The 12,464-nt window shown below is 34.5% G+C and overlaps 10 non-coding genes across 10 annotated transcripts; all 10 read left to right on the top strand.

Moving 5' to 3' along the window:
- The first annotated feature begins 1,431 nt into the window (after window positions 1–1,431).
- On the top strand, window positions 1,432–1,513 carry TRNAS-GCU (transfer RNA serine (anticodon GCU)). Its single transcript has one exon. It is a non-coding gene; the product is annotated as a tRNA-Ser (tRNA).
- Window positions 1,514–2,280: 767 nt separating this feature from the next.
- Window positions 2,281–2,362, top strand: TRNAS-GCU (transfer RNA serine (anticodon GCU)). The gene has a single exon. It is a non-coding gene; the product is annotated as a tRNA-Ser (tRNA).
- Window positions 2,363–4,728: 2,366 nt separating this feature from the next.
- Window positions 4,729–4,810, top strand: TRNAS-GCU (transfer RNA serine (anticodon GCU)). The gene has a single exon. It is a non-coding gene; the product is annotated as a tRNA-Ser (tRNA).
- Window positions 4,811–5,577: 767 nt separating this feature from the next.
- TRNAS-GCU (transfer RNA serine (anticodon GCU)) lies at window positions 5,578–5,659 on the top strand. Its single transcript has one exon. It is a non-coding gene; the product is annotated as a tRNA-Ser (tRNA).
- A 2,385-nt stretch (window positions 5,660–8,044) lies between these two features.
- Window positions 8,045–8,126, top strand: TRNAS-GCU (transfer RNA serine (anticodon GCU)). The gene has a single exon. It is a non-coding gene; the product is annotated as a tRNA-Ser (tRNA).
- Window positions 8,127–8,874: 748 nt separating this feature from the next.
- Window positions 8,875–8,956, top strand: TRNAS-GCU (transfer RNA serine (anticodon GCU)). The gene has a single exon. It is a non-coding gene; the product is annotated as a tRNA-Ser (tRNA).
- A 766-nt stretch (window positions 8,957–9,722) lies between these two features.
- On the top strand, window positions 9,723–9,804 carry TRNAS-GCU (transfer RNA serine (anticodon GCU)). Its single transcript has one exon. It is a non-coding gene; the product is annotated as a tRNA-Ser (tRNA).
- A 749-nt stretch (window positions 9,805–10,553) lies between these two features.
- TRNAS-GCU (transfer RNA serine (anticodon GCU)) lies at window positions 10,554–10,635 on the top strand. Its single transcript has one exon. It is a non-coding gene; the product is annotated as a tRNA-Ser (tRNA).
- A 767-nt stretch (window positions 10,636–11,402) lies between these two features.
- On the top strand, window positions 11,403–11,484 carry TRNAS-GCU (transfer RNA serine (anticodon GCU)). The gene has a single exon. It is a non-coding gene; the product is annotated as a tRNA-Ser (tRNA).
- Window positions 11,485–12,252: 768 nt separating this feature from the next.
- TRNAS-GCU (transfer RNA serine (anticodon GCU)) lies at window positions 12,253–12,334 on the top strand. Its single transcript has one exon. It is a non-coding gene; the product is annotated as a tRNA-Ser (tRNA).
- Window positions 12,335–12,464: the final 130 nt, after the last annotated feature.

Below are 12,464 nucleotides of genomic sequence, written 5' to 3' on the forward strand. Positions count from 1 at the left end.
TTTGAACATGCAATGTCAATACTACTATCTAGAATTTATTTTGCAAATGCTTTATCCCCCATGATGGTGGATTAGCTCACAAGTATAGGTTAAAATGATTTATGTTTAGATAATTTAAAGTCTATGACATTTCTTGGGCTTTGTTAAACTGATATGGGATGCAGTTAAAAAAATTTTACAGCAGAGCCCTTAATATAGGTTAAACCTTATTCCTGCATAATTTTCTTGTTTACATTACAGTGACAGCAAACTTTAAATGGTGATGTTTGTAATATTTGCAGAGATTTGAAATTACTGTAACTCATGTAACATAGTCTGTCACTTCATTAAAGACAAGCATAGAACACATTTAGTGAAAATTAATACATTACTTTTACAGAGAAGGTCATGTTATTGGCCAGAAGTATTAAAAATCATTTTTGTTTGTGAGGTTGGTGATGGTGGATTTGTTCACAAGTTTCGGTTAAAATTAAATAAATGTTCCTAAAGCCAAGGATGGTTGAAAGTCGACTTGCTATCAAGCTCGTGATTGTGAAAATGACACAATCTACAAGAACATAAAGAATTGACTTTGAAGTATAACAAGTGGTGTTGGAAAGTTTGCCAGATTGCATACCAGTGAGACGAGGTGGCCGAGTGGTTAAGGCGATGGACTGCTAAACCATTGTGCTTATCCTCGTCGTCACAATGCTTTTTAGGTAGAAGAGGCATTTTTACAAATACTGCTACTGACACACAAATGGCCAAAATAAACAAGTCAAATCAAGAAGTCTACTTTAAGATGGTAAACATGAGCAAGTGTCTTGATATTTGAACATGCAATGTCAATACTACTATCTAGAATTTATTTTGCAAATGCTTTATCCCCCATGATGGTGGATTAGCTCACAAGTATAGGTTAAAATGATTTATGTTTAGATAATTTAAAGTCTATTACATTTCTTGGGCTTTGTTAAACTGATATGGGATGCAGTTAAAAAAATTTTACAGCAGAGCCCTTAATATAGGTTAAACCTTATTCCTGCATAATTTTCTTGTTTACATTACAGTGACAGCAAACTCTAAATGGTGATGTTTGTAATATTTGCAGAGATTTGAAATTACTGTAACTCATGTAACATAGTCTGTCACCTCATTAAAGACAAGCATAGAACACATTTAGTGAAAATTAATACATTACTTTTACAGAGAAGGTCATGTTATTGGCCAGAAGTATTAAAAATCATTTTTGTTTGTGAGGTGGATGATGGTGAATTTGTTCACAAGTTTCGGTTAAAATTAAATAAATGTTCCTAAAGCCAAGGATGGTTGAAAGTCGACTTGCTATCAAGCTCGTGATTGTGAAAATGACACAATCTACAAGAACATAAAGAATTGACTTTGAAGTATAACAAGTGGTGTTGGAAAGTTTGCCAAATTGCATACCGGTGAGACGAGGTGGCCGAGTGGTTAAGGCGATGGACTGCTAATCCATTGTGCTCTGCACGCATGGGTTCAAATCCCATCCTCGTCATCACAATGCTATTTCGGTAGAAGAGGCATTTTTACAAATACTGCATCATAAACCAGCAAGTGAAGCTGACACAAAAATGGCCAAAATAAACAAGTCAAATCAAGAAGTCTACTTTAAGATGGTAAACATGAGCAAGTGTCTTGATATTTGAACATGCATTGTCAATACTACTATCTTGAATTTGTTTGGCAAATGCTTTATTTCCCCGTGATGGTGGATTAACTCACAAGTATAGGTTAAAATGATTTATGTTTAGATAATTAAAGTCTATGACATTTCTTGGGCTTTATTAAACTGATATGGGGTGCAGTTACATTTTTTTACAGCAGAGCCCTTAATATAGGTTAAACCTTATTCCTGCATAATTTTCTTGTTTACATTACAGTGACAGCAAACTCTAAATGGTGATGTTTGTAATATTTGCAGAGATTTGAAATTACTGTAACTCATGTAACATAGTCGGTCACTTCATTAAAGACAAGCATAGAACACATTTAGTGAAAATTAATACATTACTTTTACAGAGAAGGTCATGTTATTGGCCAGAAGTATTAAAAATAATTTTTGTTTGTGAGGTGGGTGATGGTGGATTTGTTCACAAGTTTCGGTTAAAATTAAATAAATGTTCCTAAAGCCAAGGATGGTTGAAAGTCGACTTGCTATCAAGCTCGTGATTGTGAAAATTACACAATCTTCAAGAACATAAATAATTGACTTTGAAGTATAACTAGTGGTGTTGGAATGTTTGCCAGATTGCATACCAGTGAGACGAGGTGGCCGAGTGGTTAAGGCGATGGACTGCTAATCTATTGTGCTCTGCACGCATGGGTTCAAATCCCATCCTCGTCGTCACAATGCTTTTTAGGTAGAAGAGGCATTTTTACAAATACTGCTACTGACACACAAATGGCCAAAATAAACAAGTCAAATCAAGAAGTCTACTTTAAGATGGTAAACATGAGCAAGTGTCTTGATATTTGAACATGCAATGTCAATACTACTATCTAGAATTTATTTTGCAAATGCTTTATCCCCCATGATGGTGGATTAGCTCACAAGTATAGGTTAAAATGATTTATGTTTAGATAATTTAAAGTCTATTACATTTCTTGGGCTTTGTTAAACTGATATGGGATGCAGTTAAAAATTTTTTACAGCAGAGCCCTTAATATAGGTTAAACCTTATTCCTGCATAATTTTCTTGTTTACATTACAGTGACAGCAAACTCTAAATGGTGATGTTTGTAATATTTGCAGAGATTTGAAATTACTGTAACTCATGTAACATAGTCTGTCACCTCATTAAAGACAAGCATAGAACACATTTAGTGAAAATTAATACATTACTTTTACAGAGAAGGTCATGTTATTGGCCAGAAGTATTAAAAATAATTTTTGTTTGTGAGGTGGGTGATGGTGGATTTGTTCACAAGTTTCGGTTAAAATTAAATAAATGTTCCTAAAGCCAAGGATGGTTGAAAGTCGACTTGCTATCAAGCTCGTGATTGAGAAAATGACACAATCTACAAGAACATAAAGAATTGACTTTGAAGTATAACAAGTGGTGTTGGAAAGTTTGCCAGATTGCATACCAGTGAGACGAGGTGGCCGAGTGGTTAAGGCGATGGACTGCTAATCCATTGTGCTCATCCTCGTCGTCACAATGCTTTTTAGGTAGAAGAGGCATTTTTACAAATACTGCTACTGACACACAAATGGCCAAAATAAACAAGTCAAATCAAGAAGTCTACTTTAAGATGGTAAACATGAGCAAGTGTCTTGATATTTGAACATGCAATGTCAATACTACTATCTAGAATTTATTTTGCAAATGCTTTATCCCCCATGATGGTGGATTAGCTCACAAGTATAGGTTAAAATGATTTATGTTTAGATAATTTAAAGTCTATTACATTTCTTGGGCTTTGTTAAACTGATATGGGATGCAGTTAAAAAAATTTTACAGCAGAGCCCTTAATATAGGTTAAACCTTATTCCTGCATAATTTTCTTGTTTACATTACAGTGAGAGCAAACTCTAAATGGTGATGTTTGTAATATTTGCAGAGATTTGAAATTACTGTAACTCATGTAACATAGTCTGTCACCTCATTAAAGACAAGCATAGAACACATTTAGTGAAAATTAATACATTACTTTTACAGAGAAGGTCATGTTATTGGCCAGAAGTATTAAAAATCATTTTTGTTTGTGAGGTGGGTGATGGTGGATTTGTTCACAAGTTTCGGTTAAAATTAAATAAATGTTCCTAAAGCCAAGAATGGTTGAAAGTCGACTTGCTATCAAGCTCGTGATTGTGAAAATGACACAATCTACAAGAACATAAAGAATTGACTTTGAAGTATAACAAGTGGTGTTGGAAAGTTTGCCAGATTGCATACCAGTGAGACGAGGTGGCCGAGTGGTTAAGGCGATGGACTGCTTATCCATTGTGCTCATCCTCGTCATCACAATGCTTTTTAGGTAGAAGAGGCATTTTTACAAATACTGCTACTGACACACAAATGGCCAAAATAAACAAGTCAAATCAAGAAGTCTACTTTAAGATGGTAAACATGAGCAAGTGTCTTGATATTTGAACATGCAATGTCAATACTACTTTCTAGAATTTATTTTGCAAATGCTTTATTCCCCATGATGGTGGATTAGCTCACAAGTATAGGTTAAAATGATTTATGTTTAGATAATTAAAGTCTATGACATTTCTTGGGCTTTGTTAAACTGATATGGGATGCAGTTAAAAAAATTTTACAGCAGAGCCCTTAATATAGGTTAAACCTTATTCCTGCATAATTTTCTTGTTTACATCACAGTGACAGCAAACTCTAAATGGTGATGTTTGTAATATTTGCTGAGATTTGAAATTACTGTAACTCATGTAACATAGTCTGTCACTTCATTAAAGACAAGCATAGAACACATTTAGTGAAAATTAATACATTACTTTTACAGAGAAGGTCATGTTATTGGCCAGAAGTATTAAAAATCATTTTTGTTTGTGAGGTGGATGATGGTGAATTTGTTCACAAGTTTCGGTTAAAATTAAATAAATGTTCCTAAAGCCAAGGATGGTTGAAAGTCGACTTGCTATCAAGCTCGTGATTGTGAAAATGACACAATCTACAAGAACATAAAGAATTGACTTTGAAGTATAACAAGTGGTGTTGGAAAGTTTGCCAAATTGCATACCAGTGAGACGAGGTGGCCGAGTGGTTAAGGCGATGGACTGCTAATCCATTGTGCTCTGCACGCATGGGTTCAAATCCCATCCTCGTCATCACAATGCTCTTTCGGTAGAAGAGGCATTTTTACAAATACTGCATCATAAACCAGCAAGTGAAGCTGACACAAAAATGGCCAAAATAAACAAGTCAAATCAAGAAGTCTACTTTAAGATGGTAAACATGAGCAAGTGTCTTGATATTTGAACATGCATTGTCAATACTACTATCTTGAATTTGTTTGGCAAATGCTTTATTTCCCCGTGATGGTGGATTAACTCACAAGTATAGGTTAAAATGATTTATGTTTAGATAATTAAAGTCTATGACATTTCTTGGGCTTTATTAAACTGATATGGGGTGCAGTTACATTTTTTTACAGCAGAGCCCTTAATATAGGTTAAACCTTATTCCTGCATAATTTTCTTGTTTACATTACAGTGACAGCAAACTCTAAATGGTGATGTTTGTAATATTTGCAGAGATTTGAAATTACTGTAACTCATGTAACATAGTCGGTCACTTCATTAAAGACAAGCATAGAACACATTTAGTGAAAATTAATACATTACTTTTACAGAGAAGGTCATGTTATTGGCCAGAAGTATTAAAAATCATTTTTGTTTGTGAGGTGGATGATGGTGAATTTGTTCACAAGTTTCGGTTAAAATTAAATAAATGTTCCTAAAGCCAAGGATGGTTGAAAGTCGACTTGCTATCAAGCTCGTGATTGTGAAAATGACACAATCTACAAGAACATAAAGAATTGACTTTGAAGTATAACAAGTGGTGTTGGAAAGTTTGCCAAATTGCATACCAGTGAGACGAGGTGGCCGAGTGGTTAAGGCGATGGACTGCTAATCCATTGTGCTCTGCACGCATGGGTTCAAATCCCATCCTCGTCATCACAATGCTCTTTCGGTTAGAAGAGGCATTTTTACAAGTACTGCATCATAAACCAGCAAGTGAAGCTGACACAAAAATGGCCAAAATAAACAAGTCAAATCAAGAAGTCTACTTTAAGATGGTAAACATGAGCAAGTGTCTTGATATTTGAACATGCATTGTCAATACTACTATCTTGAATTTGTTTGGCAAATGCTTTATTTCCCCGTGATGGTGAATTAACTCACAAGTATAGGTTAAAATAATTTATGTTTAGATAATTAAAGTCTATGACATTTCTTGGGCTTTATTAAACTGATATGGGGTGCAGTTAAAAATTTTTACAGCAGAGCCCTTAATATAGGTTAAACCTTATTCCTGCATAATTTTCTTGTTTACATTACAGTGACAGCAAACTCTAAATGGTGATGTTTGTAATATTTGCAGAGATTTGAAATTACTGTAACTCATGTAACATAGTCGGTCACTTCATTAAAGACAAGCATAGAACACATTTAGTGAAAATTAATACCTTACTTTTACAGAGAAGTTCATGTTATTGGCCAGAAGTATTAAAAATCATTTTTGTTTGTGAGGTGGGTGATGGTGGATTTGTTCACAAGTTTCGGTTAAAATTAAATAAATGTTCCTAAAGCCAAGGATGGTTGAAAGTCGACTTGCTATCAAGCTCGTGATTGTGAAAATGACACAATCTACAAGAACATAAAGAATTGACTTTGAAGTATAACAAGTGCTATTGGAAAGTTTGCCAGATTGCATACCAGTGAGACGAGGTGGCCGAGTGGTTAAGGCGACGGACTGCTAATCCATTGTGCTCATCCTCGTCGTCACAATGCTTTTTAGGTAGAAGAGGCATTTTTACAAATACTGCTACTGACACACAAATGGCCAAAATAAACAAGTCAAATCAAGAAGTCTACTTTAAGATGGTAAACATGAGCAAGTGTCTTGATATTTGAACATGCAATGTCAATACTACTATCTAGAATTTATTTTGCAAATGCTTTATTCCCCATGATGGTGGATTAGCTCACAAGTATAGGTTAAAATTATTTATGTTTAGATAATTAAAGTCTATGACATTTCTTGGGCTTTGTTAAACTGATATGGGATGCAATTAAACATTTTTTACAGCAGAACCCTTAATATATGTTAAACCTTATTCCTGCATAATTTTCTTGTTTACATTACAGTGACAGCAAACTCTAAATGGTGATGTTTGTAATATTTGCAGCGATTTGAAATTACTGTAACTCATGTAACATAGTCTGTCACTTCATTAAAGACAAGCATAGAACACATTTAGTGAAAATTAATACATTACTTTTACAGAGAAGGTCATGTTATTGGCCAGAAGTATTAAAAATCATTTTTGTTTGTGAGGTGGGTGATGGTGGATTTGTTCACAAGTTTTGGTTAAAATTAAATAAATGTTCCTAAAGCCAAGGATGGTTGAAAGTCAACTTGCTATCAAGCTCGTGATTGTGAAAATGACACAATCTACAAGAACATAAAGAATTGACTTTGAAGTATAACAAGTGGTGTTGGAAAGTTTGCCAGATTGCATACCAGTGAGACGAGGTGGCCGAGTGGTTAACGCGATGGACTGCTAATCCATTGTGCTCATCCTCGTCGTCACAATGCTTTTTAGGTAGAAGAGGCATTTTTACAAATACTGCTACTGACACACAAATGGCCAAAATAAACAAGTCAAATCAAGAAGTCTACTTTAAGATGGTAAACATGAGCAAGTGTCTTGATATTTGAACATGCAATGTCAATACTACTATCTAGAATTTATTTTGCAAATGCTTTATCCCCCATGATGGTGGATTAGCTCACAAGTATAGGTTAAAATGATTTATGTTTAGATAATTTAAAGTCTATGACATTTCTTGGGCTTTGTTAAACTGCTATGGGATGCAGTTAAAAAATTTTTACAGCAGAGCCCTTAATATAGGTTAAACCTTATTCCTGCATAATTTTCTTGTTTACATTACAGTGACAGCAAACTGTAAATGGTGATGTTTGTAATATTTGCAGAGATTTGAAATTACTGTAACTCATGTAACATAGTCTGTCACTTCATTAAAGACAAGCATAGAACACATTTAGTGAAAATTAATACATTACTTTTACAGAGAAGGTCATGTTATTGGCCAGAAGTATTAAAAATCATTTTTGTTTGTGAGGTGGGTGATGGTGGATTTGTTCACAAGTTTCGGTTAAAATTAAATAAATGTTCCTAAAGCCAAGGATGGTTGAAAGTTGACTTGCTATCAAGCTCGTGATTGTGAAAATGACACAATCTACAAGAACATAAAGAATTGACTTTGAAGTATAACTAGTGGTGTTGGAATGTTTGCCAGATTGCATACTAGTGGGACGAGGTGGCCGAGTGGTTAAGGCGATGGACTGCTAATCCATTGTGCTCAGCACGCATGGGTTCAAATCCCATCCTAGTCGTCACAATACGTTTTAGGTAGAAGAGGCATTTTTACAAATACTGCTACTGACACACAAATGGCCAAAATAAACAAGTCAAATCAAGAAGTCTACTTTAAGATGGTAAACATGAGCAAGTGTCTTGATATTTGAACATGCAATGTCAATACTACTACCTAGAATTTATTTTGCAAATGCTTTATTCCCCATGATGGTGGATTAGCTCACAAGTATAGGTTAAAATTATTTATGTTTAGATAATTAAAGTCTATGACATTTCTTGGGCTTTGTTAAACTGATATGGGATGCACTTAATTTTTTTTTACAGCAGAGCCCTTAATGTAGGTTAAACCTTATTCCTGCATAATTTTCTTGTTTACATTACAGTGACAGCAAACTCTCAATGGTGATGTTTGTAATATTTGCTGAGATTTGAAATTACTGTAACTCATGTAACATAGTCTGTCACCTCATTAAAGACAAGCATAGAACACATTTAGTGAAAATTAATACATTACTTTTACAGAGAAGGTCATGTTATTGGCCAGAAGTATTACAAATTATTTTTGTTTGTGAGGTGGGTGATGGTGGATTTGTTCACAAGTTTCGGTTAAAATTAAATAAATGTTCCTAAAGCCAAGGATGGTTGAAAGTCGACTTGCTATCAAGCTCGTGATTGTGAAAATGACACAATCTACAAGAACATAAAGAATTGACTTTGAAGTATAACAAGTGGTGTTGGAAAGTTTGCCAGATTGCATTCCAGTGAGACGAGGTGGCCGAGTGGTTAAGGCGATGGACTGCTAATCCATTGTGCTCTGCACGCATGGTTTCAAATCCCATCCTCATCGTCACAATGCTTTTTCGGTAGAAGAAGCATTTTTACAAATACTGCATCATAAACCAGCAAGTGAAGCTGACACAAAAATGGCCAAAATAAACAAGTCAAATCAAGAAGTCTACTTTAAGATGGTAAACATGAGCAAGTGTCTTGATATTTGAACATGTATTGTCAATACTACTATCTTGAATTTGTTTGGCAAATGCTTTATTTCCCCATGATGGTGGATTAACTCACAAGTATAGGTTAAAATAATTTATGTTAGATAATTAAAGTCTATGACATTTCTTGGGCTTTATTAAACTGATATGGGGTGCAGTTAAATTTTTTTACAGCAGAGCCCTTAATATAGGTTAAACCTTATTCCTGCATAATTTTCTTGTTTACATTACAGTGACAGCAAACTCTAAATGGTGATGTCTGTAATATTTGCAGAGATTTGAAATTACTGTAACTCATGTAACATAGTCTGTCACTTCCTTAAAGACAAGCATAGAACACATTTAGTGAAAATTAATACATTACTTTTACAGAGAAGGTCATGTTATTGGCCAGAAGTATTAAAAATCATTTTTGTTTGTGAGGTGGATGATGGTGGATTTGTTCACAAGTATCGGTTAAAATTAAATAAATGTTCCTAAAGCCAAGGATGGTTGAAAGTCGACTTACTATCTAGCTCGTGATTGTGAAAATGACACAATCTACAAGAACATAAAGAATTGACTTTGAAGTATAACAAGTGGTGTTGGAAATTTTGCCAGACTGCATACCAGTGAGACGAGGTGGCTGAGTGGTTAAGGCGATGGACTGCTAATCCATTGTGCTCTTCCCGCATGGGTTCAAATCCCATCCTTGTCGTCACAATGCTCTTTAGGTAGAAGAGGCATTTTTACAAACACTGCTACTGACACACAAATGGCCAAAATAAACAAGTCAAATCAAGAAGTCTACTTTAAGATGGTAAACATGAGCAAGTGTCTTGATATTTGAACATGCAATGTCAATACTACTATCTAGAATTTATTTTGCAAATGCTTTATCCCCCATGATGGTGGATTAGCTCACAAGTATAGGTTAAAATGATTTATGTTAAGATAATTTAAAGTCTATGACATTTCTTGGGCTTTGTTAAACTGATATGGGATGCAGTTAAAACATTTTTACAGCAGAACCCTTAATATAGGTTAAACCTTATTCCTGCATAATTTTCTTGTTTACATTACAGTGACAGCAAACTCTAAATGGTGATGTTTGTAATATTTGCAATGATTTGAAATTACTGTAACTCATGTAACATAGTCTGTCACTTCATTAAAGACAAGCATAGAACACATTTAGTGAAAATTAATACATTACTTTTACAGAGAAGGTCATGTTATTGGCCAGAAGTATTAAAAATCATTTTTGTTTGTGAGGTGGGTGATGGTGGATTTGTTCACAAGTTTCGGTTAAAATTAAATAAATGTTCCTAAAGCCAAGGATTGTTGAAAGTCGACTTGCTATCAAGCTCGTGATTGTGAAAATGACACAATTTACAAGAACATAAAGAATTGACTTTGAAGTATAACTAGTGGTGTTGGAATGTTTGCCAAATTGCATACCAGTGAGACGAGGTGGCCGAGTGGTTAAGGCGATGGACTGCTAATCCATTGTGCTCAGCACGCATTGGTTCAAATCCCATCCTAGTCGTCACAATACTTTTTAGGTAGAAGAGGCATTTTTACAAATACTGCTTCATAAACCAGCAAGTGAAGCTGACACAAAAATGGCCAAAATAAACAAGTCAAATCAAGAAGTCTACTTTAAGATGGTAAACATGAGCAAGTGTCTTGATATTTGAACATGCATTGTCAATACTACTATCTTGAATTTGTTTGGCAAATGCTTTATTTCCCCATGATGGTGGATTAACTCACAAGTATAGGTTAAAATAATTTATGTTTAGATAATTAAAGTCTATGACATTTCTTGGGCTTTACTAAACTGATATGGGGTGCAGTTAAAAATTTTTACAGCAGAGCACTTAATATAGGTTAAACCTTATTCCTGCATAATTTTCTTGTTTACATTACAGTGACAGCAAACTCTAAATGGTGATGTTTGTAATATTTGCAGAGATTTGAAATTACTGTAACTCATGTAACATAGTCTGTCACTTCCTTAAAGACAAGCATAGAACACATTTAGTGAAAATTAATACATTACTTTTACAGAGAAGGTCATGTTATTGGCCAGAAGTATTAAAAATCATTTTTGTTTGTGAGGTGGATGATGGTGGATTTGTTCACAAGTATCGGTTAAAATTAAATAAATGTTCCTAAAGCCAAGGATGGTTGAAAGTCGACTTACTATCTAGCTCGTGATAATGAAAATGACACAATCTACAAGAACATAAAGAATTGACTTTGAAGTATAACAAGTGGTGATGGAAATTTTGCCAGACTGCATACCAGTGAGACAAGGTGGCCGAGTGGTTAAGGCGATGGACTGCTAATCCATTGTGCTCTGCATGCATGGGTTCAAATCCCATCCTTGTTGTCACAAATGCTCTTTAGGTAGAAGAGGCATTTTTACAAATACTGCTTCATAAACCAGCAAGTGAAGCTGACACAAAAATGGCCAAAATAAACAAGTCAAATCAAGAAGTCTACTTTAAGATGGTAAACATGAGCAAGTGTCTTGATATTTGAACATGCATTGTCAATACTACTATCTTGAATTTGTTTGGCAAATGCTTTATTTCCCCATGATGGTGGATTAACTCACAAGTATAGGTTAAAATAATTTATGTTTAGATAATTAAAGTCTATGACATTTCTTGGGCTTTATTAAACTGATATGGGGTGCAGTTAATTTTTTTTACAGCAGAGCCCTTAATATAGGTTAAACCTTATTCCTGCATAATTTTCTTGTTTACATTACAGTGACAGCAAACTCTAAATGGTGATGTTTGTAATATTTGCAGAGATTTGAAATTACTGTAACTCATGTAACATAGTCTGTCACTTCCTTAAAGACAAGCATAGAACACATTTAGTGAAAATTAATACATTACTTTTACAGAGAAGGTCATGTTATTGGCCAGAAGTATTAAAATTCATTTTTCTTTGTGAGGTGGATGATGGTGGATTTGTTCACAAGTATCGGTTAAAATTAAATAAATGTTCCTAAAGCCAGGGATGGTTGAAAGTCGACTTACTATCTAGCTCGTGATTGTGAAAATGACACAATCTACAAGAACATAAAGAATTGACTTTAAAGTATAACAAGTGGTGTTGGAAATTTTGCCAGACTGCATACCAGTGAGACGAGGTGGCCGAGTGGTTAAGGCGATGGACTGCTAATCCATTGTGCTCTGCACGCATGGGTTCAAATCCCATCCTTGTTGTCACAATGCTCTTTAGGTAGAAGAGGCATTTTTACAAATACTGCTTCATAAACCAGCAAGTGAAGCTGACACAAAAATGGCCAAAATCAAGAAGTCTACTTTAAGATGGTAAACATGAGCAAGTGTCTTG

This window comes from Pseudophryne corroboree, chromosome 11 (assembly GCF_028390025.1).
Source record: "Pseudophryne corroboree isolate aPseCor3 chromosome 11, aPseCor3.hap2, whole genome shotgun sequence".
NCBI lineage: Eukaryota > Metazoa > Chordata > Amphibia > Anura > Myobatrachidae > Pseudophryne > Pseudophryne corroboree.